General features: G+C 49.8%; 1 protein-coding gene across 1 annotated transcript in view; it reads right to left on the reverse strand.

Annotated features, from left to right (window-relative positions):
• LOC146198960 (uncharacterized) overlaps positions 1-24,936 on the reverse strand; it is a 119,003-nt gene that overhangs the window by 31,232 nt on the left and 62,835 nt on the right. The window lies entirely within an intron of this gene.

Consider the following 24,936-nt stretch of genomic DNA (forward strand, 5'->3'; position numbering starts at 1 on the left):
CGCTGTACTAAAACGGGTCCTGTTTACCTCAAAGGCATCGGATTTCATATTTAAGGAGCCACCGAAGACAATGCCCGCTAGACAAGGTTGTAAGTGAACAAAAATTCAGATAATTACAACGTCACTGTTGATCTCAGTGGATAACCGACAAAAAAAGAGAACCAAAATTCTGCCTCGAGACTGTGATTTATGAAACTTCAGCAAATAAAACAAAGGAGAACGGTAACAACTGAAAAAAAATCATGGGTGCCCGAAACAAGAGCCAATGATGCAGCTACAGTACAAGAGTAATTTTTCTCTGCCAACAACAACAACAAAAAAGAAAAAGCCCCTTCCAAAAATAACCGTACCCACACAAATCGAGGACCCGAATTCGGCGCACGCGCCTCAGCGACACCCTGTACAGGCATTAACAAAGGGGAAACAAAAGAACGGGTGAATGCACATTCTCGCGCATGGGCGCGGCACGTCGATCCGGCTTCACGCGGCGCGTACAACAACGCCCCATGCCCAAACCGCCTCTGCCAAAACGGTTTCCGCGCGAACGCTTCGCGATGGCCTCCGCTGCTTTGGCGACGGCCGTCAAACGGGGGCCGTTCAACGGACCACCCGGAACGCCACGAGCGCGTGGCGCAGCCTGACAGGCAAAGCCAGCACACTTAGAAACGCGAGAGCACTTTAATTAACGACACGCCGCGAAACTCGACGCACCATGCATCCCTCTCCGCCAGCCGCGAAAAAACTGCTCACGCCTTTTTACTGTGACGTCGCCTCGGCAGGAAATAATCGAAAGTCCTCGATCGCGGCGCAGCATGATGGGCGCGCAATACTTCTTCCAACAGACAGACGAGCAGGCAAGCATGCAGAAATGCTGAAGGCCCGTCAGCTGCACGCACGAAGAAACGTCGCCGATGTCGCGTTCCCTTGCGCCGGCCGAGCAAAAAGACACGGTGGGCCATAGCGCCGCTCGGAATCTTCCATCATCCGAGCGTCGGTGGTCGTCGCCACCGCCGCCGCGGGAGGAGGAGGATGGCTGCCTGCATTACTCACCCTGATTGCATGCGGTTCCCGCCACAGCCTCCGTCCGTCAATCCAGTCCGCTCCTTCTCAGCCTCCTGGCCTTCTTTCCTGCCTGCCCGTCCGCCTCTGCGGTCGCTTGACACATACACGCGGTCCAAAGGGCCATACGCTCTGGATGTGTCCGTCCACGTCCTTTCCTCCCTCGTCTGCCTTTATTGATACGGAAGTGCGCGACACTCATGCAGACCGCGCCATGAAGCTCCCGCCGGGCTCTAGCTCCCACGGGCGACTCGTGACAGGCTCACCCGAGCGGACGTCGAGAAGATCGCCCAAAGCGATGGAGGACGGCAGAGCGGAGAAGGAAGACAAAGGCCATTTATTGACAGCGCTCCGAGCGAGTAACGTGAGAAAGCCTCGACGTCCTTTCGACATGGAAGCGCTCATTATCGCCTAAACCGCCTCCTGCAAAAAGCTGTCTTCGTGGGCTCTGAGAACAGCGCGTGCCGAGCGCGCTGTTCGTACGCGATTGCCAAGCGTTATTGGGTCGCTCTCACACTCGGTCGGTACTTGATGCGTCTATACACGGCGAGCAGCATCACACGTGATGCGTGGTCATGAGAGGCATGCCATTAGTAAATTAACTGCCGGCGATTGCTATGTGTAGGAACCATGCATGTAACGCATGCGAGTCAGGTGATCAGTCATGAGCCCTGACTCACAGACATGCAAGACACAAACAGGAAGTGACGACACTTGAGGAGAGATGATACACAAAACGGAAATGACGTCACATAGTCCAGAAGTGCTGCCAAGAAGACGCGCTCTTAAAACGACCCATCGGGCTCGGGTTCTATGGCAAACCAGGCTCTACACAGCCGAGGCGTCCGCTAATTGTTTCGCCTGAACATAGCGGCAGAGAGAAGCTGGCGCTCCTTGACGCTGATTCCAATTCAATGGCGGATGTCGTCAGCGGTTGTTCGTATCCGCATTTTCAATATGAGCCCACATTTATAGTAAGGTACAAAGTCGTACGCAGAGCGCAACTGAAACAGAATATCCCAGAAACGCCTCTACAATGAGTGGATAAAGATATTGTAGCGTCACTATCACAATCTCTACATCTCGTAACAATGGACACAGGAGCCACACTGACAGTGTGTCAGGAGAGCCGGCTTCTCTTTGCGAACGTTTCCGATCACTCAAGTTCCAGCTGTAGTGACAAGGCACGTACAGAGACAAGCATTACGCCACTCCAAGGAACTAGATGCTGGCCGCATCCCAATTCTTTCAAACACGTCCTCTAAAATATCGGACGTCATTCATACGAAACCAACTGACACATCAAATAAGCCGCGCTCACTCTTTCCCCGCGGTGCCGGGACGTCAGCACGGAGCTCGCAAAACGCGCACGACAGGGCAAATTAATCAGCTTAATAAAAGAGCCTTCACAGAATGAGATCGGCTGGATGAAACTTTCGCCCGCAGACTTTAAGGGGAGAGAGCACGGGTAGAGCCCCACGTTTCCCCTACTGTCGGCCCCGTCGGATGCCAAACGTTCGACGGACGCCCTGCGATACCATTCTGTCAGAGCGCAGCTGGGTCTCCGACGCACCGAGTGATGCGTTGCGTTCGCGCTCCCTGCCCAAAAAGAGCCGCACGCTCTTTCCGCGGCTGGCTCGTCCATTGTGTCGGAATGGCAGAGAAGCGGTATGCGCTCCCTCCATCCTTGCTCCTTCCGTTCCTCCTTTTGTCTCTCCCTGTTTCTTTATCTTTTTTGTTTTGTTTTCATCCATGTCCGCTACACGCACATTTCGTTCGTCTTCGTCGCTGCTGCACCATTGTTATTGCCGGTACCGCGCGCTCCCCCGTTGTTGCCGCTGCGCAAAGAGCCGAATCAGCGGTGACAAATGGATCGGAGAACAGCCCGATGCTCACTCACTTTCTCTCCTACTCTTTTTGTGTTCGGCTCGCACGGGCGGCGGATCGCGTGTGTACTACGGGAGCAGAGAGCGAGCAACGCGGCGCCAGATCGCTCATCCGCCTGGTGGTCCCGTACCCGTACCACGGCGCACGCGAGCGCCTTATCTCTGTCCACCTCTCTCTGTTCCTTTGTCACCATCGGCAAGGTTTTCCTTGACAGTTTCATAGCATTTCGGAGACAACCGGTCGTCTCCTTCCTCGACGCTTTCGCAGTCATCGCGCTATCGCTCTTCCACTGTATCCGCCCGGGCATGCGCATTCCCCCAGATGACCGAACCGAGGTGGTATACTTTCGGTCGATGTCCCGAATCGCAGGCTCGTTCTCTTTCGAAAGAGCAACCTGCGCTCTGACGCAGCGTTTTACTCTCGCTGACCATGGCGAGTGGGTTGCCACGACTTTATTCGCTTATTATTGTTGCGGAAACCAGTGACACAAGTCGTGTTCTCTAACGACTTGCGCAGTCTCTATTGCAGCAGAGCACGCAATTGCAACTATCGCCTCGTATAAATTACTAACAGAACTACCATATACGGAACATGGTCAAGACCCCAAACCAAGAACCGGGTAAAAAATAGGAGTCGAGGCCGCTTTGGTTTCGTCGTGAGACGATGAAGGATGAAGGAAAAGTTCCCACGGATACTGAATTACAATATGTGTTGGCAATGGGATGGAATTAGAAGCCGGCGATGCCCTTATATCGAGTTTTGTATCATTCTTTCATGGTTGCGTTTGCCAGATGGTGTCTAGAGGTAGCGGAATGGACGTAAGAAGTCTATCTTGCCACTTCCGGTCTGATGATGCTATTTCCCTCTAGCCAGTAGGAATTACTCGGTCTAGTGACATCACTTCCCTCTAGCCAATCCCTAAATTTTGATAACCAACCACATACTTTTTTTTTTTTTTCTCGCTACGAGGCCTCTAACGTGATCGCATTATAGACGGACGAAGAGTATTAGAGATTAGCATCGAAGGTAAGAGGACGCTGGGAGGACAAAAGAGGTGATCGACTGCACTCATAGATAACATCTGAAGAAGTACTCAGTGGTCAGAGCTCACGCAAGGAAGAAGTGGCGTATACTTATCAAAAGCAGCCACACTATACAAGCAGGTGGGATAAGTTGAAGAAAGAGAAGCAAGAATACGCTTAGAATCCTATAGAACCCTAATAAGCTGCCACCCTACACAAGCAGGTGGGATAAGTTGAAAAAAGAGAAGCAAGAATACGCTTAGAAATTCCACAGGGCACAATCTATTAGATCTTGAATTAAAACAATAACTATCAGCACGCCTAACACCCACTTTTCGCAAATTCTACAAGCGCACAAATGCATCCCACCAAAAAACTTCAACGCTGAAGACCAAGGCGCACTCAGAAACAATAACGCAGGAAACTTCGCACCGCCCCACTCAAGCGAAAAAACTAGATCCGCAAGGCATTCAGGAAAAGCGATCGGTTTCGTCGAAGAGGACATCGCGTCGCGCTTGTGGCCAACGGCTCCTATGCTTCATCTCGCTGTAAGGGGGTGACGCGTGAGATCCGCAGCAAAAGACAACAGGAGCAAATGCGACACCACGAGGCACTTTCGCGAACAGTTTCCGGTTTACGGCCCATAAAACTTCCGAAGGGGCAGACCCTCCGCAAACGACAGCGAATTCCGTGACCAGCGCGTTCGTCGTCCCAGAGAAGACTCGCACAAGGCAAACACCGTCTACCCCCACTCACGGTCGCACGGTGTAATGCCGAACATCCTCCGCCTGAAACACGCCAGAGTGCCAGAGCAGAAGCCCTAAAAACCGCGCCTCTCCGTGAGCCAACGTCAATGAAGGATGGCAGACATAAGAGCGTCCCAAGGCGTCAAAAAAAAAAGTGCGCGAGAAAGTGAAAGGAAGGCGTGGAGAAGAGGACAGCAGGACATGTCCTCGGGCCATTTAAAGGGCGGCCTTCTTCGCAACGTGCCGAGAGAGACGCCTTTTTGAGAAACATTTTTTTTTCTTTTTTTTTTTTTGTCTCAACGAATGTGATGCTTTGGTGCGGTCCTACAGCGCCGTTCCTGCAAAACAGTGAGAGCGCCAGGAGCCTGGAGCACGTCGTGGAAAAGAACGCCGATGGCACCGTCGAGACCCGCAGCAGTATACAGCCTCACCGTCCTATTTTCTTCTTTGAACTTATTTTTTGGCGACGCGCGCGGTCTCTTCGAAAGACGAGAGCGCCAGAGTGCGCGCGACGTCTCCCGAGGAATGTGTTGCGTCAACTGAGTAATGGACGCGATTCGCGACTAGACAAATGGAGCTGTCGCAAAGATGAGCGGCACACGTTCCGACAGTGAGCATGACATTGGCGTCCCAATGAATAGCAGCTGGGATGACTAGCATCCATTAATAACAAGCAGGCGCTTTAGGCACAAAATGAATTGTAGGCCAGAAAAAGAAAACGAGAACCGAATGGGGGGGGGGGGGGGGGGGAAGAAAAGAATACGACAGAGACGTTACTTAATGCCGAAAACAAGCACATAAACATGTCCGAACACACCTTGCATATAATAAAGGAGGAGGAGAAAAGGAGGGCGGAAGGCAGGGATGTTAACCAGAAATAATTCCGGTTGGCTACAGTTTGTGTAAAAGTGGAACCTATTCCGCAATCCAAGCTCACGAACCCTCAAGTGCATTAAAAAGAGACAGAAGTGCAGTGCACTCCAAACAACATAACCGCTAGCAAGTATAACCGCATCAAAGTACAAACTCCCTAGCGAACTATTTAATTTCTTGCCATAGTCGTTCAGCCAAGATTCCTTTATGGTTCTGCGTTTCACAATTTCTCCTCGGCATCAACGAGCTCAGCTTACCGTTCGAGAGCAAAACACTGCACCATCGGGAAACGTCCATCGAATGAACGACAGGAAGGAAAAAAAGAGAGAGGAAAAAAAAAAGCCAAGCCGTCCCAAAAACAGCTGAACTTGCGTCGTGCTCGAACGCGCCGCTATTTATCAAAGCGCGCTCCCTGAACTCATTGTGCCTTGCTTCACGGTTCATGCGCCTCCGCCATTTTCTCTCTCTCTCTATCTCTCTTTCTCGCCTACGCACGCACGGGTCAGCATAAAGCATCAATATCCATACTTTTCTTCTCCTTTCTTTCCTCTGGCTGTTGCTGCTGCACTGGGTAAAGGCAACCTCTGGGCTAAGATCGCATCTGCTTTTATTACAATTTATTTTTTGCTCGCACCACAGGGCGCCTGAGCTCCACTTTCAAGCTCGAAAAACAAAGGCGTGCACGGAGAAATATGGCAGCCACTTGCACCTGCGCCACCACTCGCAAGTCTCGCGATCTCTTAACCGATCAGGCGCGGCTCGATTTTTCACAGCAGAACGCGAAAGGCCACGCTGCTTCCGACACGGTCGAACCAGCGAGTTCAACGGCAATCGCATTGGAATCGACAAGCTGCCTCGAAATTCTCGTACATGCGTTTTTGCAAAGTACGAACCTACGCAGAATATCGCTAGTATTTCACTTCCAGTCAGGTTCGGCCGGCCACCCAGCGGTATAACCAGCTATAACTTCCCGACGTTGCAATATATCACACTGAGCGAACCAAAACGCCAGGAGCGAGAGCGAGAAAGGATAGCGGGAAATTTATTCGACCCGGAAAATAATACTGCCCACTACAGGCCTTCCTTTCGAACAACGGTTAACAAGAAAGGAAAAAAAAGAAGCATGCGGCCAATTTGGGCGAGGACCACAGCATTTGAAAAAAAAAAAAAAAAAAAAAAAAAAAACAGAGCATACAGCAGTACTAGGAGAAACAGCGAACAATACGTATGCGTAACGCAGTCCGTATACTTTCTTACTGACGAAAACAATCACTGGCATCGCAGAGCTTGCGCACGCCTTCACTCCGGTTCTTATACTCCCTCCTTCCTTATACTTCCTTTCGCTCCCGATATCGCGCTCCAACTTTGCGGCTGAAGGGCGAAACTTATATTTCCCGCAGATGGATCACCGCGAAGAACCACAACTCCTGGCACGCGCGCATACAACTTAAAGAGGAAATGTTAACATTACATTGATAGAGCCTAAATAAACAATAAACTCTCAAACATAAACCGATGTAAATAGAAAAACTTCATTGAGTTCCTAAACATGTGTCATCGGACTGAGGCAATTCTTTGTCAGCTTCCCCCAGTGCCCCCCCCCCCCCCCACACACACACACACAAAATTCCTCAGAAGAAAAAAAATGACGTCACATATTCTTACATATAGTATACCCACAGTTCCGATAAGCGAGTCTGCACGTAGCAAAAGGCGTGGTGAATATGCAAATAAAGACGTAAAGAGGAATGTTAGCTCGACAGCGGATTCATACAGGATGCATCGGTCACGGTGGAAAACGGCCACACGGCCGCACGGCCGCCAGAGCGAAAAGAGAAACCCTCCATTCACGTTCATCTTTCTTTTAAACTTTTCCGGATCTCATCTAAGTAACGCAGTCGAAGCTCCTTAAGCCTTGCTCCCTCGCTTTTTCCATCCTTCTCGTTTCTGGTTCATTATTCACTGCGCGGCTTACCGCCGGCACACTCATTCGCGTGAGCCTCCTCCCGTAACGTTGTTGCCCAGCGCTGCCAACGAATTACGGCCAGGAAGCACAAGGTATTAAAACAAAAAAGATCATTACTCTCCATTAGCAGGAAAGCGGAGGTACAACCAGCACACCCTTTTTAGCCGCACACGTGTCCGTCCGAGACGTAAAACAAAAGGCAACAAATTTTCTTTTGTGAGAGGAATGAAGCAGCGAGATAAAAGTGCGTGAATGCATTACCTCCCAACTAACGTGCGGAAAAACAAAACAAAAAATCTCGGTTTATATCAGTGCGACGTACAGTATCTGAAAAAGCGCGCTAGCAGCATTACTGGAGCAGTAGTCCTGGCTCGCTCGGAGTCTTTATCACTTTCCTGGTCAAAAAAAAAAAAAAAAAAAAAAAGTTAAGCACATTCGCTCCCTGACTGCAGACGTTTAGACGAACATAATAAGTTTGGGCATGTTGGTGGTTCACACTCAGAAAGGGAAAACATTCCTGCATTAATATAGCGCACGGACAAAAAGACAGGACAAGCGCCTGGACCCAGACAGGCGGCTGTCTTTGTCCACTCGCTTGCCCTGTCCTTGTTCGCGCGCTATTTTGTTTTCCCTTTTGATGGCGTCACAGGGACCCCTGCGCAAGCCCTGACGATCGCAGCAGAATGTAGAAAGCTGGCCGGTGGAGTTTTGACCAGAACTGCACGTTCGTGGTGCCATCCGAGGCGCAGTTAACTATATGCGCATTTGCGGCTATGTGGAGTGAACGCACATCAGGGATCTGATGTAAAACATATGGATCCGATTAAGAAAAAGCTACGATAAGGGGTCATGCACGTGAAGCCGTCTGCATGCAGAAATATACTAGAACTCAACAAGTTCAAGAGAAAACGCTCAATGACACGGCAGAATACGCAGCTTAACACATTTAGTGCAGTATAAAGCATTTTCATAAGTTCCACATCATGACAGATGGACACGAAAAACCTTGAGACCATGTCGGCGGGCCGTTGAATCTCGAATCCAATGATGCCATCCCACGTCGAATCCTCCCGTCCTTTCCGTATGTATCTTACATACGGGAAGGAAAAAAAAAAATAAACATTTTTCAAATGCGCAGACAAGCACAGGAATAGATAATGAACCGATTTCGCAAAGAGCAGGATTCTGCCTCTACTTCAAAGGTGAGGTGAGGCTATCCTCAAAACCGGCCGCGCAAACTTAACCATAATTACGGCTTTTTCTTTCCGAAGCAACCGCGAATGCGAGCAGGAAGCTACTGACGATAATAAACCATTTGAGAACCATACATCGAGAAGGAATTAAGGTTATGGCCTGTGCACATACAACCAAGCCAGGCCTATGGCGATACTAAAACGGGAACGAAACAGCGTGCTAAGATCGCTCGGCAACGACCCACCTGGGTGCATTCAACGGTGGCGAGCAGTCATCCATAATCGAGGCGCGGAAGAGAAACACAAAACCGAGCAAGGTGACGCTTAATTAATACGCGCGGACGCACAGACGGCATTAATCGTGACCGCTTAATTTCTCGTTTCCATTCCACACGCACTTTTTCCTTCGCTGGGCCGTCTGTTCATTTTTAATCTTTACTTTTTTCTTTTCATTATTAAGCAAGAAAGAGAAAAAGAAAACCACCACGAGACGCTAATGTTTGGAGCGAAATCATTACGTCTGTACATACAAACCAGGGAGCCATTACAGAGCACGGCAGCATTAACGCGCGCTTTAAGCCACGGTTCCCCAGAGGCAACTTATTCAGTGCTATATGTTTTACTCCTTTTGCGTTAGTGCTCAAGCTCTGTGGAGAAAATATTCAGGGAGAAAAGAGCGAATGGATATTCATATTTACTCCTGCTCTGAAGAGCCGCGATCTGTGAGTGCCTCTACAGCATGCCTCACCATGCTGTGATATCGATGTATTCAGTACCAGCATTCGGTATCGTGTGTATCAATAATATTCAAGCCTTTAGCGAGGGAGGCGCGCCCATGGCAAATGCACGGCAGGGGAAGTCCTCTCCGGCTGGTGGCAATGATGATGGTTGGTCGAGGCACCACGTGCGATGGTTTGAAACCGGTATATGTACCATGATTTGGAGACATTAAACAGTGAACGCCAAAGACGTTTGCATTCTTTCGTAAGCACAAGAGCAGCAGGAGTACGGACAAAGGGTGAAGCTGCCTCTGAGCCACTGCGCTTCTATTATTTATGCCAACTACTGAAACTTGAGCCATTTAAACGCTCCTGAAAAATTCGAACAATGAAATTTCGCTGCTCGCTTATATCTTAGAGACACCTCTGGGTCCTAAAAGAAACATTTCTTTCGATTCCACACGGACCGCCCAAGAAAGTTGTGCGTTTAAACAAAGGCCCAACATTTCTGGGGAATGTGTCACCGCGCTCCAATCGGCCTTTCGTTCTGGGCCACATCGCTCGCGTCTAAAAATGAACGGGGACTACGGCCGCCATACTAGCACCGCGTCACGCACGCCACCGACTCTCCTCGTATGAATGCGAAACACGGAGTACGGGAAATATAACGCGATGTTTCGGATCTCGCCAGCAACACGCACAAAGATGACAAAAGCCTACAAAAATGTCGGCTCAACGACAAGCTGCGCCTAACGGGAAGCAGAATACGCACAGAAAACAGAGTTCAACCCGACCGATACTTGCTCCCCACGCCAAAGCACTTGTCTGCAGCTTGCCACTAGCGACCTGTCAACGCGCGGCACAGTGTCGTAGCACCGCGACCCATTTCTTCTCTAAACGTCAGCCGCCGCCAACTCGATTCTTTGAAACGCCAAACAATATTGGCCGGTGTCACCTTAATCTATTCAAATCCTTCGATTCGAGCGGCTCAATGGGCCTCGCCATCCACATCCCACGCCGCTGCTGTTTCTATACACGAATCGCATATTCGCGGCTTACGGCCAACGGCGCTCGCCCCCGCCGCTTTTAACCCAGAGCGAGAAAAGCAGGGAGGCAACAACATCGAATCGCCTCGCAGCACGTGCAGCGTGCATAGAAGCCAACGATGAAGGAGACGGAGAGGTAAAAGAGAGAGGGGGAGGGGGTAATGTCGCATTGCCCACAGGCGCGCGCGAAACACATATATTCGCGAATTCGCGAAGCCCGGATGGCTGCGTTGCGGCAAAGCCCACCACGACTGCGCGTGCCCCTCTCGGGAGCGCGTGTACACCCAATCCGCAAGACGCGCTTCCCCCTTTCAGCGCCGCTTTCAACCGGCACAGCACCCAATGGAAGAAACGTGCGTTTTCCATTCAACAGCGAGGTGCCGATTGAAAACACGAGGCGACATACGAAAAAAATATATATAATGAAAGTGGGGAAACGGATGCGTCACGGGCGGTAGACAACGTGGTGGCAGAGGCAATGGGGAAGGATAAGAAGGGGGGGGGGGGGGGGGGGAAACAAAGAACAAAAAATGAGAATGCAAGCTAGCAAATGACAAAGGGAAAAGTACCGACGCAAGAACACCGCCTCCTCCGCAACACTTTGCTATGTAGGCGTCACGAAGAAATAAACAAAGGGGGGACAAAAACGCAAGGCTGCTGCGCGGGTGTCGAGTTCGGAACTTCGCTCTTACTTCACCCCCGAGCTGGATTCGCTCGAAGGCTTCAATCCCGCCCTCGACACCGTGGCAGGCTTTCTTCGGGGTCCTAATCTCCATTCTTATGGATGAGCATCTAAGCCATGCATGTCCTTTAGTTTCGTTTTCTTTCTTCGGCACCGACAACAGGAGAATTCCGTATGCAGATCCATGAACCGAACGGGCCCCGTACTTGTGCAACACAGGAAGTCTCACCTCCCCCAACATGCCTGACAACCACTATACGGACACATCGTTCGCTGCGTGCTTGTCAGGCAAGTAGTTTATATGGAAAGAAGGCACTGGCTTTCGGCAAACTCGGCTGTCGCCCCGCATTGTGCGACAATGCGACTCCTTTCGCATCTATTTCGGAAGAACTCGTGTCAAACTGGCCGTACATTTCTTCTTCTTCTACTGCCCCTGTAATTTTTGAGTGGTACACAGACGGCAATCGTTCGTCTTCCAAAAGTTTCACCGTCTACTTCAAAAAGGGAGGGTTACTAAGTCGGTGGGAGCACTCGTAGACCAGCATGTACTACGAGACCATTCTGCAGAACTCGGCAAGTCGGAGGAGGAAGACGCCTGCTCCCGAAGAGATAGTACTGCCCTCAGGACAATCCGAAAGCGCCGTCTTCGATGTGCGTCCGCACGCGTCGCTATATCATCCTAGTTCCCATGCACGCCCGCATGCATACGTCGTGACCTGCGCCTTCCATATTGCCAGTATACACATGCGCGGGACGCCTCCTTACGCGAGAGATGGAAACGGAGGGGGAACAGAATAACGACCCATCCGTGCGTGCAACAAAAGGACGGCTTCCCAGTTGTTTGCGCAAGCAGGCACACGCACTTGCACGCATGGCTTATGTAATCGCGCCCGGCACAGGAGCCCGGGGTTCGAGGCCGCGGGTTCTGCGAGGTCGGGCTTCTTCTTCCGTAACTTTCAGCTCGTGCACTGCCGTTATCCTTTCCATGTTTTTATCCTTTGAGAACCGTTCGTTGTCTTTTAGTTTCTCTCGCCTCCAGTTTCTTGGCAACTACCTGTTATTTCCATCTATGGCTTCCGCATTGTTTTGTTTCTTTGTCTTTTTTTTTTTTTTGCTTCCATTTCCAGGAGCTGGTATACTTATTTGGGCTAGCCTAGCGGAAAGGAACCGGGGCTGCGCACAGTAGCATCCTCCCGCTCGATATGGACGAAGGAAAGCGGTCCGCTCCGCACATCCGCCCCGAGCTGCTGCGTCCTCGCGGCGGTGCAAGCGAGCGTAAGCAGCAGCGCCGGACGTCGACGAAGCGAAAGACACACACAAGCACGCACGGACAGGCAGCAGGAGCGGCGAGTAGGCACGAAGAAGGCAGGAGGAGTAGCTGAATGCGCACGGCAAGGAAGAAAGGAAAGAAATGCACTCATGCAATCAGAGAGGAAGGGTAGCACAATGAAGGAGTACACAGTTCGTTCGCCAGGTTCGTTCCAGGAGAAGAGGCAGAATTCTTCAGTCGCAAGTGAATTACCGAAGACGAGGCTGCTCAGTGTCCCGGGCGTTGGCTCGTCAGCTCCTTCACCGCTGAGACGACCTATGCTTGCACTGTTCCACATCGTAAGCCTAAAAGGCCCAGGGGGTTGATGTGCAAAGTAAGGTACGTAAGGCCTCTAAAAATAGCAGGAAAGCTGCATTTCGGCTGGCAAGCAGGATGCCAATACTTGTGTGCGTACAGTTAATGAGGAATTCTAGACCCAGAGGGAAGCTTGAGCGAACGCAGTGAGAGCGTTAATTCGTACCAGGAGCTAGGATAAATGACCACGTCACTTTCTTTCCGACGGTCTCGTTGCCGACCTTAAAGCCATGGCCTTAACTACCGCAACAATGGAGAAATACAGAAACGCGGATTCCACAAAAGATGGTGCAAACATGCCTACAGCAAGCGCGAAACTCTGATGTCGCGATGCACGCTTGATAGAGAAACGCCAGAAGCAAAAAAAAAAAAAAAAAAAAAAAAAACATTTAAACTCGTGACTCCGCTAGTAACTTCAGACGCAGTTTGGCCTCAGACTTTCTGAAATCTTAAATTGTCCCGCACATGTGCCACGCAAAAAAATATAAAAAATAGCAGGTGGTTTAACTTTGGTTAACCCTGGAGGGAAGCGAAAGCTACATGTATTACATGGCTACGCTCATTGCCAAGCTTGGATTAAATACATTGTGCGTTTTTCCAAACGTAAAGCCCGTTCTTCATCGGTCTCTTCGGCACGCCGCCTTTTCAGGGCTTCGTTACGAAGTGACTTCGCGTTCCGACGAGCTACTGTAGAAGGGTGTTTCCTCCATTCGCGAATGTAACCTAGGCAGGAGCCCGGGGGCTCCTATTTATACACGCATCGCCCCTCTAGCACCCTCTACTTCCACGTCACACTGACGTCACCTAACCTGACTTTCACAGTGGTCACGGGCCACTTGGTGGCCTACGTGAATTATGCCCCAGTCACATGGTGACCACCAGATGTCTTATGACCTTGACCGTGGCAGTGGTGACACGCCCCTTGACCTACGTGGCTATGCCCGTCACATGGCGACCACGAGGCTTAACACAGTTTGACCTCTAAATATTGTTACCTTGACCTTGACAGAGGTCACGGGCCACTTGGTGGCCTACGAGACTATGCCCCAAAGTCACATGACGACCAGCAGGTTTAACACAAAAGTTTGACCTCTAAATCTCGCGACCTTGAGAGTGGTCACGAGCCACTTGGTGGCCTACGTTACTGCGCCCCAAAATCACATGGCGACCACCAGGCTTAACAAAGAATTTTGACCTCTAAATCCCCCCCCCCCCCCCCCCCCCCCCCCCCCCCCCCCCGACGGCAGGTTACGTGACCTTGACCTTGACAGTGCTCACCACTTGGTGGCCTACGTTCCTATGTCCAAAGTCACATGGCGACCATCAGGTCACGTGACCTTGATAGGGGCCACGGGCTTGACCTTGACAGAAGTCACAGGCCACTTGGTGGCCTACGTGACTATGCCTCGAAGTCACATGGCGACCATCAGGCTTAACACACAAGTTTGACCTCTAAATCTCCCTCAAGGTAAAAAGCGCGCATACCCGACGGCTCGATCTACTTGCCGTAGTGAAGCTTCCGCTTCAAAAAAAAAAAAAAAAAGTGACAGACGGTTTGAATCTGCCAACCAATGTAGTATAGTGAGGAATTGTCCAATTAGACTTACCATCCACTTAATTTACCCTCATTTATCCACATTTCAAGACTTTCCGACCTAATCTTTGGGTGGGCTAAGTCTATTTCGGCTTTCAAGTCGGCTTTCAACGCAAGTCAGCTCAACTTAGAATTACAATTTTCGAAGTGGGCAAGGTCATATTTGAGAGTTGGCCACCCAAAGGTTTTGGGGATGGGCCAGGTTGATTAATCAAACCGTCTTCTAACTTTGACATGCCTTAAAAGGGCAATGCGGTAAGGGTGTTTTTCGATCCATCGCACACGGGTGGAAGCTGGCGAAGACGAGGACAGGTATGCGCCATTGTTATGAGGGCAATAGCAGCAACACGAGCGCGTGTAGAGAGGAGAGAAGAATAAGAATGCCAGCAACACGCTGTGTGGTCAGCTGCGGCGATAGCTACGAGGTAGTAAAAAAAGAGAGGGTTTCTCAGATCTCTGTTAAGAGGAGAATAGCGAAAGCGTACCCTTCATCTCCTACCAATTGCCTCTCATCATGTGCCTCCCATCGGCGTTCGTTGCAGTGTTAAATATAATTATAATTGGTTTACAGGAACGGAAAGGCGCAGTATCTGTCGCACTTTCTTCCGCAAGTGTGGGTTAGGACGGTACACCACCGCTCCTGTCGCGTGGCGTTCCTTGGCGCGCTTTCAAGTATGGCATTGCAGATGGCAGGAACGCTAGACAAGAACTAATCTCGTGGAATCTCGCGGAATATGACAGATCTCGCACACAACTCTCGCGCACGGATTTCGTTCCATGAGTTTTAAAAGAACCTCTGGCCGAGACCGTCCTGAACCCTGCGGGGTTCTTCATTGTGAAATGCTTGGGAAGTGGGTCTCCCTTTAAGTAGAAGAAAATACCTTAATTGTGCGATGGCGCTCTTTGAAGACACCGCTTCGCCAATAAAACCAATCATTATCAACGACTGCATGCTTTAAACCTGCAGTGTAAATCCTGTTCATTTGCGTCATCTTCTGGAGTGATCCTTTCACGCCATAATTCAGCCCTGTATACCGCGCAGCAGGGAAGCATCGTACCTCTGGGGACTGCGCAGGAATCAGGCACCGCTTGGAAAGATCACAGGCACGACATGCCAGCCTCTCGAAGCAAGTACACCACCCTTTCAGTCAGCGTAGTAATTAGCTGGACGGACTGCACCCTATAATTAAAATGACGCACCTGTATCATGCCCAAGTACTCATCACAGCGAAGCAACGCCAAGCAACGTCCTCGTGAACGGAACGTGATGCGCATACCGCCTGAGAGCTCTGTCAACTTGCAACGAATAAGGCCGGCGCGCTTAATGAAGAAGACGACCACTAGAGTTGAGGGAAGAGACGACTGCGACGACCGAGGTACGTGTCTGTCTGCATTCTGCAGTGGAGACGCTGCACATCGAGTGGCCTGCCTGCCTATACACGGGACTTTTCCGGAGCCGAGCAGGGGCCAGCCGCGCACTTCGCGGCGCCGTACGAGCCAGACAGGTCCCGTTATCGGGCCGCCGTGTGTGTGTGTACACCCTCTCCTCTAATTGACGCCCTTTCGACCGGGCCGACCCCTAATGGGATGGGCGTTTAAGGGCAGTGCGCAGGTTCGCAGCCGCCTTGGCTAATTGTTACCCGAAATTGCCTCCTCGCGGACCTCTGCAGAGTGTCGCGCACCACAGCCCGAGGTATTGAGGAGGAGGAGGAGGAGGAGGAGGAGGAGGAGGAGGAGGAGGAGGAGGAGGAGGAGGAGGAGGAGGAGGAGGAGGAGGAGGAGGAGGAGGAGGAGGAGGAGGAGGAGGAGGAGGAGATGTGCGTACAAAGTGTGTGTGCGCGCACTTTATCCTGGCACCATCTGCTCCGATGGGTGTTCTGTTCTTTACACCGCCGCCCACCTTTGTCTTTGGGAGGAAGCTTGGAAACACGTATAGTTTGCGTGATGGCGCAGTAGTTAGCGTGATGGCTGCGCTGATGGTGCGGGGAGTGGCGCGGCGACGGCGGGAAGTTCGTCGAAGGTCCAAATGGGGATAGGTCAGGGCCGGCTCTCGAAACTTCGCATTAAGATAAGAAACGATCGCACGAAAAGAAAAAGCTGGGTAATTTATGTCCGCGCCTTTAATTCATTCCAGACACTCAACTCACAAAACTAACGAAAACCCGAGGCGCTGTATAGGCAATTCTGTCGTCACAGAATGCGGTCCCTGAGGAAGCTAGAAAAGGAAATGAGACACTGGGACATGTGGAAGTCAAATCGCATCGGCCAGCTCTTGTCAGCGACCTTTAACAATAATACATTGACTACAGCGCGTAGGCGAGCCTCTCCGCGGGCTAAGCGTAGGTGAGATTGTCGAAACGACGATGTTCCCTATTGCATGCAGTTTATCAAAAAAACACATCCCGGATTACACACCCCTATAGCCAATGCAGCTAACGCTGCTAATTTCGAAAAAGCCGAGCTCATTACTGGCGCACGCCCACGGTCAACCTACACGCGCCTGATTAGTGCCCGGTCTTACACTGACGCTTCTCTCCACAAGAAGCGTTATTACGTACACCAGCGTGTTTTTTATGTGAACTCTTGGCCCTTATAAACTGGTTAAACACTTATTACCCGACGCGTTGACAAGGTGTCGGTTTTCTCTTGCGAGTCTTAAGTCGTTCTCATCCCAAGTGAAAGCGGACGCCTCGATTTAGTTTTTATCTGCTCAGGTCAACCGCTGACCATTAAGCATTCAATAAAAGGAAGCCCGAGTACCAGAAGAGACTCCAGAAATGGTAAAAAGAGCAAATTTGTGGCCTGTTGAAAGGGCCCGTCAGGGGACGGATGAAGAAACAAAACACACACACAAATGAAAGCGCGAGACGTCGGGCTACGGTCTCCGCTTTTGCTCCCCAAATGCAAGAGAAAAAATGAGATATTAGAAGAATCCTTCAGCGCCTACATATGCGCAATTCACAAATGAAAAAAAAAAAAAAAGTTATCAGAAAAAAAAAACAAGAAGAGAAGGGTGCACGAGCGGTGTCGTCTTAATGAAGACGCCGTCTCCACACATTTCTTTCATTTTCTTTTTTTAATATATCCGTGTCACTACTTTGCCTTCCTTTCAGGACACTGCGACTGCGCGAGAAAATGAAGGCAGAGCCCGAGCGGGAAGAGAAACATTATCGTGTTCGGGCTCACGAATATGACCCCCGCTTCTCTCCATGAAGGCGGAGAAGAACGAGATAAGAGCCGGCAGGCAGTGGGAGTCGATAAGAGGCTGCAGTGCTCAGTCCTTGGAAGCGACACGAGGCCCGAAACCAAGGCGCCCAGGGGAATTTGCTTACTTGTTTCTCCTTCTTTCTTCGTCTTATACACTCGGGAAGAAAAGAAAGAGTGCGGCGACCAAAATGGGGCCGCTCCACCCGTGGCAGAGACTACTACGTCTCGTCGGGGGTGGCACATTATACGCAATCTCGGGTTTCCTTTTGCCGTACACGGGCGTACTGACGCGTCGCTTAGGCGAAACGCGACCACTTGGGGCCGTAAGAGAACTTCAGCGCAGTCTCTGATGTGGACTCTATCTATATACGTATACCGCGCCGTCTCCACCGGCAAGGACTGCGGATATATAACGGGGACAAAGCGGAATTAACTTCCCTGTCTCCTCCGTCCGGCAGATGTCCTTGCGAAACACTAATCTACACTGGAAGACCCGTCCTGCAGCCGAACTAGAAGCGACCCGTCGGCGCGGTTACCGTATACGTGTTCTCATCAGGGAAAGTACAGAAACAAAACAGACGCTCCGAACAACTATCTGACAACAACGCCGCCATTTCAGTCCCGAAAACGATAACGACATCTAAAGGACAGGATTCCGCCCTGTGCTCCTTTTTTTCTCTGTGTTTGCTGTTGTCGTTATAGTATTTTTTTTTCCCCCGTTGGTTGCTCTGAGTGGACTCGTAACGCTGACGCGGTTAGAAACTGCACTAAGGGAATTGCATCAGCTTTAAATGCAGCTTCCATTAGTGGAAAAGGCATTCAAAAAAGAATAAATAAAAAGAGAATTAACGGAAACTGCAACACAAAGGAAACACGATTTCAATGAACAGAAACGCTAACAAGACGAAAGCCAGAATTATGGAAATTTTATGCGAGCCAAAGGCGCAGCTATGCTAGCGAGACAAAATAAAAGCAGCTGCGAAATAGGAAGGCATTTGCAAACGAACGTGAGGAATTGATTAGAAGCCGGCACAGCGATTGCCATCGGGGCCCTTTAGAGGAGGTCAAGATAAGCGAAGAGTTATGAAGAGGACATGAAGTCGAGGAGAAAGTTTTGCAAATTACAAACAAGGCGACCTCAGTTCGGATAAGGAGTACTACAGATTCAATAGTCCCTCCCCTCTCTTCCATGTTCATTTCGCCTTCTTTCATCCAGTACCCGCGGCCAAACACCGATGCTTAGATTCAATCGCGTAATAAGAGGCTTGAGGAAGAGCAAACATGTGATGTGCCTGCCGGCAGCAACAGAAAGCCGATCAAGGAACTGCGAGAAAAACTATACAGAATGAACGGCAGAACAAAGGCATCGGAGGTGTACATATACTGGGAGTGTGTTCGTTAAATTGGTAAAACCAGCCTGCAACAAAGGCGTGCTGTTGCTCGAGCGAGAACAACTCATGAGGAATTCATTCGGCCAGCGGCGTTGTTGCACTGAAGGAGACGGCCGCTGCTTCGCCCGCCTCCCTCCCATCGTTTGCCACTGGAACAGCCGATCCTGTACCTTTCAGCAAAACGAAGACGTTAAGCAGCAAATATCCTTTCTTCCACTTTAGCCCCTGCCCTCTAACGCCCCTACTCTGAAGAAATAAACGTAAGCGAGAATAAAAAACAAAGAAGAAACAGAGGAAACAATACGCGTATAAGAAGACGGTACGCCACTTGGGAGCGCTCCAAGCCCGAGCGAAACAACGGAGTTACGCTTCCAAAATGACCGTGCACGAAGCCCTACGTAAGAAAAAAAGGAAACGATGAGAGCCGTAGAAAAACGCAGAAGCAAGGAAAGAATCGTACGCGGCTGTAGCGGAGAAGCCGACAAGTCCGGCAAAGTGGAAATGGCCGCAAAATCCATCGCAGACACCGCGCGGTGGTTCCCGGCCAGCATGGTCGTTTTGTGACGACGGCGGAGAGGAAGGAATGGGTGGCGGCTGGTAACGGGCCTCGAAGAAAAAAGTTCCACCTCCAATCGCCCGCAGTGCAGCCGGCCGAAGTGCTTTCCACCTCCTCCTCCTCCAACACGATGCGATTGCTTCGCGGGAGACGAAAAAGCAGCCAGTTGGAGGAGTTGGTCTTCTTCTTCGTCCATCTGCGCGATGGCTTTCAACGGCACGGAGGCGCTCCCAAAAGGAGGCTGTACGTAGTAATGCGTACAGCCGGCCGCTGGCACTGGCCGCGTCGTTTAAAACAATGCCGCCTTTTCCGTGTCCACCGGAGACCCTTGAAAGAGCACTGCGAGCCCCGCTGAACACAGGCTGCGCGGTCAGTGGCCGCAGATGTTGCGCAATACCGAGGAGGAACGGCACGATGGGGCGATGAAAACGCTCCGCAGAGACGATTCAAGGAGGCCGGTTAGTGTGGGAAGAAAGGGAGGAGTTGGAAAGGGGGGGAGGGGGAGGGAGGGGGGCATCACTGCTTTTTTTTTTGTGTGTGAGTGTGTGTGTGTGTGTGTGTGGTCGGTGAGGTGGGAAGAAGACATCCTGTCTTCCATCGCCCAACAGCCTCACATTCTGCTTATGCTTCAGTTTCGCCCCGCGGGCCGCTGATGATTACATAAGTAAAGAAACAACGATACAGCAAACAAAGCACAAAAGAAAGCCCGCAATAGCAGTCTTCTTGGGCACCGTTCCAGCAAGATGCTTCCAGCGGCAGCGGCAGGCTAACGTAAGTGTGTGGAGAGAGTCACACTTATGGCTCCGGAGGATTACAAAGAAGTGCTGCGACGGCTGCAATATATATATATATATATATATATATATATATATATATATATATATATATATATATATATATATATATATATATATATATATATATATATATATATATATATAGTGAAAGGGGGTTTTTACTGTGCTTTAACAGGGATAATAGCCCTGTCGAAGTTTCACGGCGAACCACACAAGAACACAGCCAGTCTCAGTCTCCACAAGCGAGCACGAGCAGCGCAGCGGCACTTCGTCGTCCTTATCCTCGTCTCTGTGATATTCTCGCCTACTTATTCCTCGTCTTCGTATATCCTCGTGTAGTTCACTACAATATATGGTATATATATATATATATATATTCATTTCACTCTTCGGTTGCGCAGTGAGGTACACGTGGCTAGAATAAACCTAAAGTTGATCTTTTTTTTTTGTCTCCAAACACGCGCTAAAAATGCGCGACACAAGTACACGCGGTGCTTTTTTGTTGTTGTTCATTCAATTCCCCGCTGCGTTTGTATAATCAAGTCAGTACTTAAAGTCTGGCTCCATCAGAGAGGGGTCTCTAGTGATTCGAGCACAGACAGAAATGAAAATGAAGAGGGTGAGAGAGAAAGCGGCTGGTGTCTGCTTCAGACACATTTGTATCAAAAGGGCAAAAATTATTCTTCCCCGTCTCGAGTTATAGAAAACATGTTAACGGTCACCACTGCGAAATTGGCCAAATAATGAAGAGGAAATGTTCTGGCAACCACTGACAAGAACAAATGATGACAGCATGCTTCGTATTCAAGCAGTACTTATACATTGGAGCGCGGGGCGGAGTATGTACGCTGCAGCAGGGGATGAGCGTTGGCAGTCGGAAGAAAATGGCTTTTCAACAGCGCCCGATTCACGGTCTGTCGACAGCATGAAAACAAAATGAAAAGACCAAAAGGCCATTTGCTTACATAACGAAAGCTACAAGAAATGTGCGCTCATAGTTTCGTCACAATCACTTGCGCGCATCTAGCAGCATTGCTACTGCACCAGGAAGTAAAAAAAAAAAAATTATTTTCTCACCCTCATTACACAGCGGAAAAATGTAAAAGATTGTAACAGCGCTCTCATTCAATGCACGCCACTGCACCCATGCATCGTCCAGGTCCGGCCCCCTCGATGACACTACACGCATCACATTCCCTAGAACACGCCCAAGTGGATCGCATTTTCGCGGTCATGTAGATGAACTGACAGGAGGAAAAGAAAGGGGGGGGGGGGGGGGTGCTGTTTGGTAACTACAAGTAACGGCAACGCCGGTGGCCACACTGAATTAGCACCGCACAAACTGCAACCGCCGTAATCAGCTAGCAGGCGGAAATAATACATTAACACAAGGAGAATAGGCTATAAGCCACAGAGCGTCGGAAAGCAGCTGAGCATGCCACTTTACCCACAATTCAGTACGTATGTGTGCACCTACACGCCTTTTGTATTTTCGCCCTTTAGTACTCGCAAAGAAAGTTCAATTTCGTCTCTGCATCGTTTCTCGGAAGAGGAAAGAAAAGAAAACAAATAAAGAAAAGAATCCAAAAGACCCCCCCCCCCCCAAAAAAAAAAAAAAAAAAAAAAAAAGATGTCGCTCAGCGCCCACGCCACGCGCGGACATTTGATCTGGACGTTCCATTATGAAGACGTGTACGGACGCCGCTGCTGCTCTTCACCAAAGGCTGTGCGCGGCGCGGCCAAAGTGATGAAATTCGAGAAAGCCGCGCGCGGGCAAACTTCGTCACCTCCTCGGTCCATCGTCGTCTCCTGGCGTCTGGCTGGTTCGTTTATTCGCCCAAGGCGAAGCAGTCACCGCGACGCAAAGCACCCACATATAGCACGGAATTACGTGACCTACAAGATATTTGAGGCGCACAAGGCTCCCGGGAAGCGGGAATATAGAGCGCCAAGAAAGAACGCGGCAAAGTGAAAAGTTTCCGAGAAAAGAAGAGAATAACACCGCGGGGCTGCGTACGGAGCAGGCGCGACTTGTCGGCCGGCGTGGGCGGGGAAATTGAGAAGCCCAGATAGTGCCAACACTGCGAAAAAAAAAAAAAAATAGAGAGAATCCAGAAACGAAGGAAAGGCAGAGAGAAAGACAGAGAGACCTGCGCCATATTCGACACTGGATATCCTGTTTGCTAAGGAATGGAGTTTCGAAAGCACGGCACGAGGCAAATTTCTTCTAGCTCTTGCTGAATGAACACATTGCAAAGAGAAAAGGAAACAAGTAAAGAAACAATGAAACACAATGAAGTCGCTGCCGAAAGAGTGAAAAAAAAAATAATAAAAGGGGGGGGGGGGAGGGGGTCGCTGTCCTGTATACTATATTTGCTTGATGCCCGAGGATGCGCCGCGCTAGGACGGGCTTCAGAAAAACAACGTGGAACTCAAACGTCTGATCACAAGAGAAACCCGAGTAAGGCAGTGGATAAAACAAAAAGAAAACTGCTGCAAAAAGTCGTTCAAACAAAGCAAGTCGAGGACGAGCGCTGTTTACTCCGCAATGACAGGAGACCTCCCCGCCTCCTCGCCGGCGACATCGCCACCTCCAGGTCACGTCGCCGGTGTCTCAGAAAGGTGGCGCCAGACGCCTGGGACGACGCAGATACGAGGAACGGATATCGAGGAGCCCACATTCCATCTGCCGTCATTGTGATTGCAACCCCTCTTGCTGCTGTTTGTGCCGTCTGATCGTTTTGAATTCCGTGGACAAGCGCAGCAAAGTTGTTTTCTTTTTCGTCTTCACTGCTCGAGCGGAAACATTTTCATAAGAGTGACACAACCTCAACGACCGAAAGCGCAAGAGAGTTAATTTTAGCCCGATACGGCGACTTCACGCCCCTGACTTCGCGATGAAATTTATCTTTTTTTTTTCCCCTATCACCTCACGAGTAGCTTAATTTATTCTTTTAAGTAGGCAGCAATATTACTGACCCGCGAACGCGCCTTCACTACATCTGAAGTTTTAAATAAATTTACAAAAACGAAGCGTCCCGCAAGAGCACTATTCCGTTATTGTTCTTTTTTTTTTTTTTTTTTTTTCTGAGTTCCCGGTTATAACGCGTAAAAGTAATGCGTGATTCACGCCGCCTCTGCCGGGGTTTACGCATGAAAGGGCAGGAAACAAACAAACAATCAAATAAGAAAGAAGAGTACAGGGCAACGTTGCATACACGGCGGTAGTGTTTTACGTCAATACACGCTACTGCCCACCACCAGTTATGCAGGACAGAGTGCGCAAGCCGATTCGAATAGTCCGAGGATCCCTGCCGAAGCGAAATCTGCGCGACCACGAGGCAGCAGTGAAAGTTGCAAACAAGAGTTGAAGTCGGAAGACAGTGCCAAATGCGAAAAGGCCGGAAACGACGATAATCGTTTCCTGCACGTTTTCGCCAAAAAGGAAGCGGAGCTTGCGCGCGTGAACCCTTTGTTGCATGCTGTCCACTACAGTGGACAAATATCCGAGATTTTTAGATCACGTTTTGTGCACTAGAGATAAGTGAATACTGGTAACAACAGTGGGCAAAAAAATGCTTTGTTTCCGCCACATTAGATGGCGCCGCGTTATCGCGAATTTTTGAAAACTTAGTTTCAACGACGGCTGGGTCCTGCTCGGACGGATAAGTGACGCCGATCTCCAGCATTTTACTGATAACCCGCCTGTACCTATAATTTGGGGCATATAATTATATAGAGGCGATACAAGAGGCACTCTGAGACAAGCGCTGTAAATACTGTGGCTGAGTAGAGCGAAGATAATTTTTCGTAACAACTTTTATAAAATGTGCAGTACAGTGGACACCATGCATGGCGCCATATAACGTCCTACGCATAGGTTCTTATATTTCCAAATTTTGTAATAATCTATTACTCAATAGGATGCAGCGGACTAGAGAGAAGAAATCATTAACTGATACCAAAATCAACAAAATGTTTGACGATCTTTTCTCACAAGCTTGGCGGCTGTCAACATAAGGCTTTTTCACCACCGTCGCACGGTAGAGTGCGCCATTTCACTTTGCTATTTCTGGCTATCCATGGCAACCGGGCTAATAAAAGCCGAATCAATGGCCACAGCTGATGAATGCGATGCTTCTGTGCACGTAAAAGCAACTTCTGCCGCAGTGAAACTACGGGCACCTGTGAAATAAAGCAATCTTTCCGACGATGTGCATGTCATCTGTGTCAGTCGTTTTTCCCGTCAGCGGGCATATACTGCTCTGAGATGTAAGACGAGCGACTGCAAGAGCAAGACCACGTATCTCTACAGAAGGTGCAGTGCGCGTTGATGGCAAACGTGACTTTTTTGTTGTTGTTTTTTTTTTTGCCTGTTTTATAATTCAGAGTAACACCGCATCTTGCCTTTTATATTCGAGCCTATACTTGTGTTCAGCAACAAACACTGAATAAAAAAAACAAAAAAAAAAACGTTACCCTGAACGTCCACCCCCAGAGCTCGGGGCATGGTGTACACTGCAGATGGACATTCTCTATATTATGGAACAAACTTTTTAAAGGTGCAAACATCC

Source organism: Amblyomma maculatum, chromosome 2, assembly GCF_055883805.1.
Source record: "Amblyomma maculatum isolate TAMU_Amacu chromosome 2, ASM5588380v1, whole genome shotgun sequence".
Lineage (NCBI taxonomy): Eukaryota > Metazoa > Arthropoda > Arachnida > Ixodida > Ixodidae > Amblyomma > Amblyomma maculatum.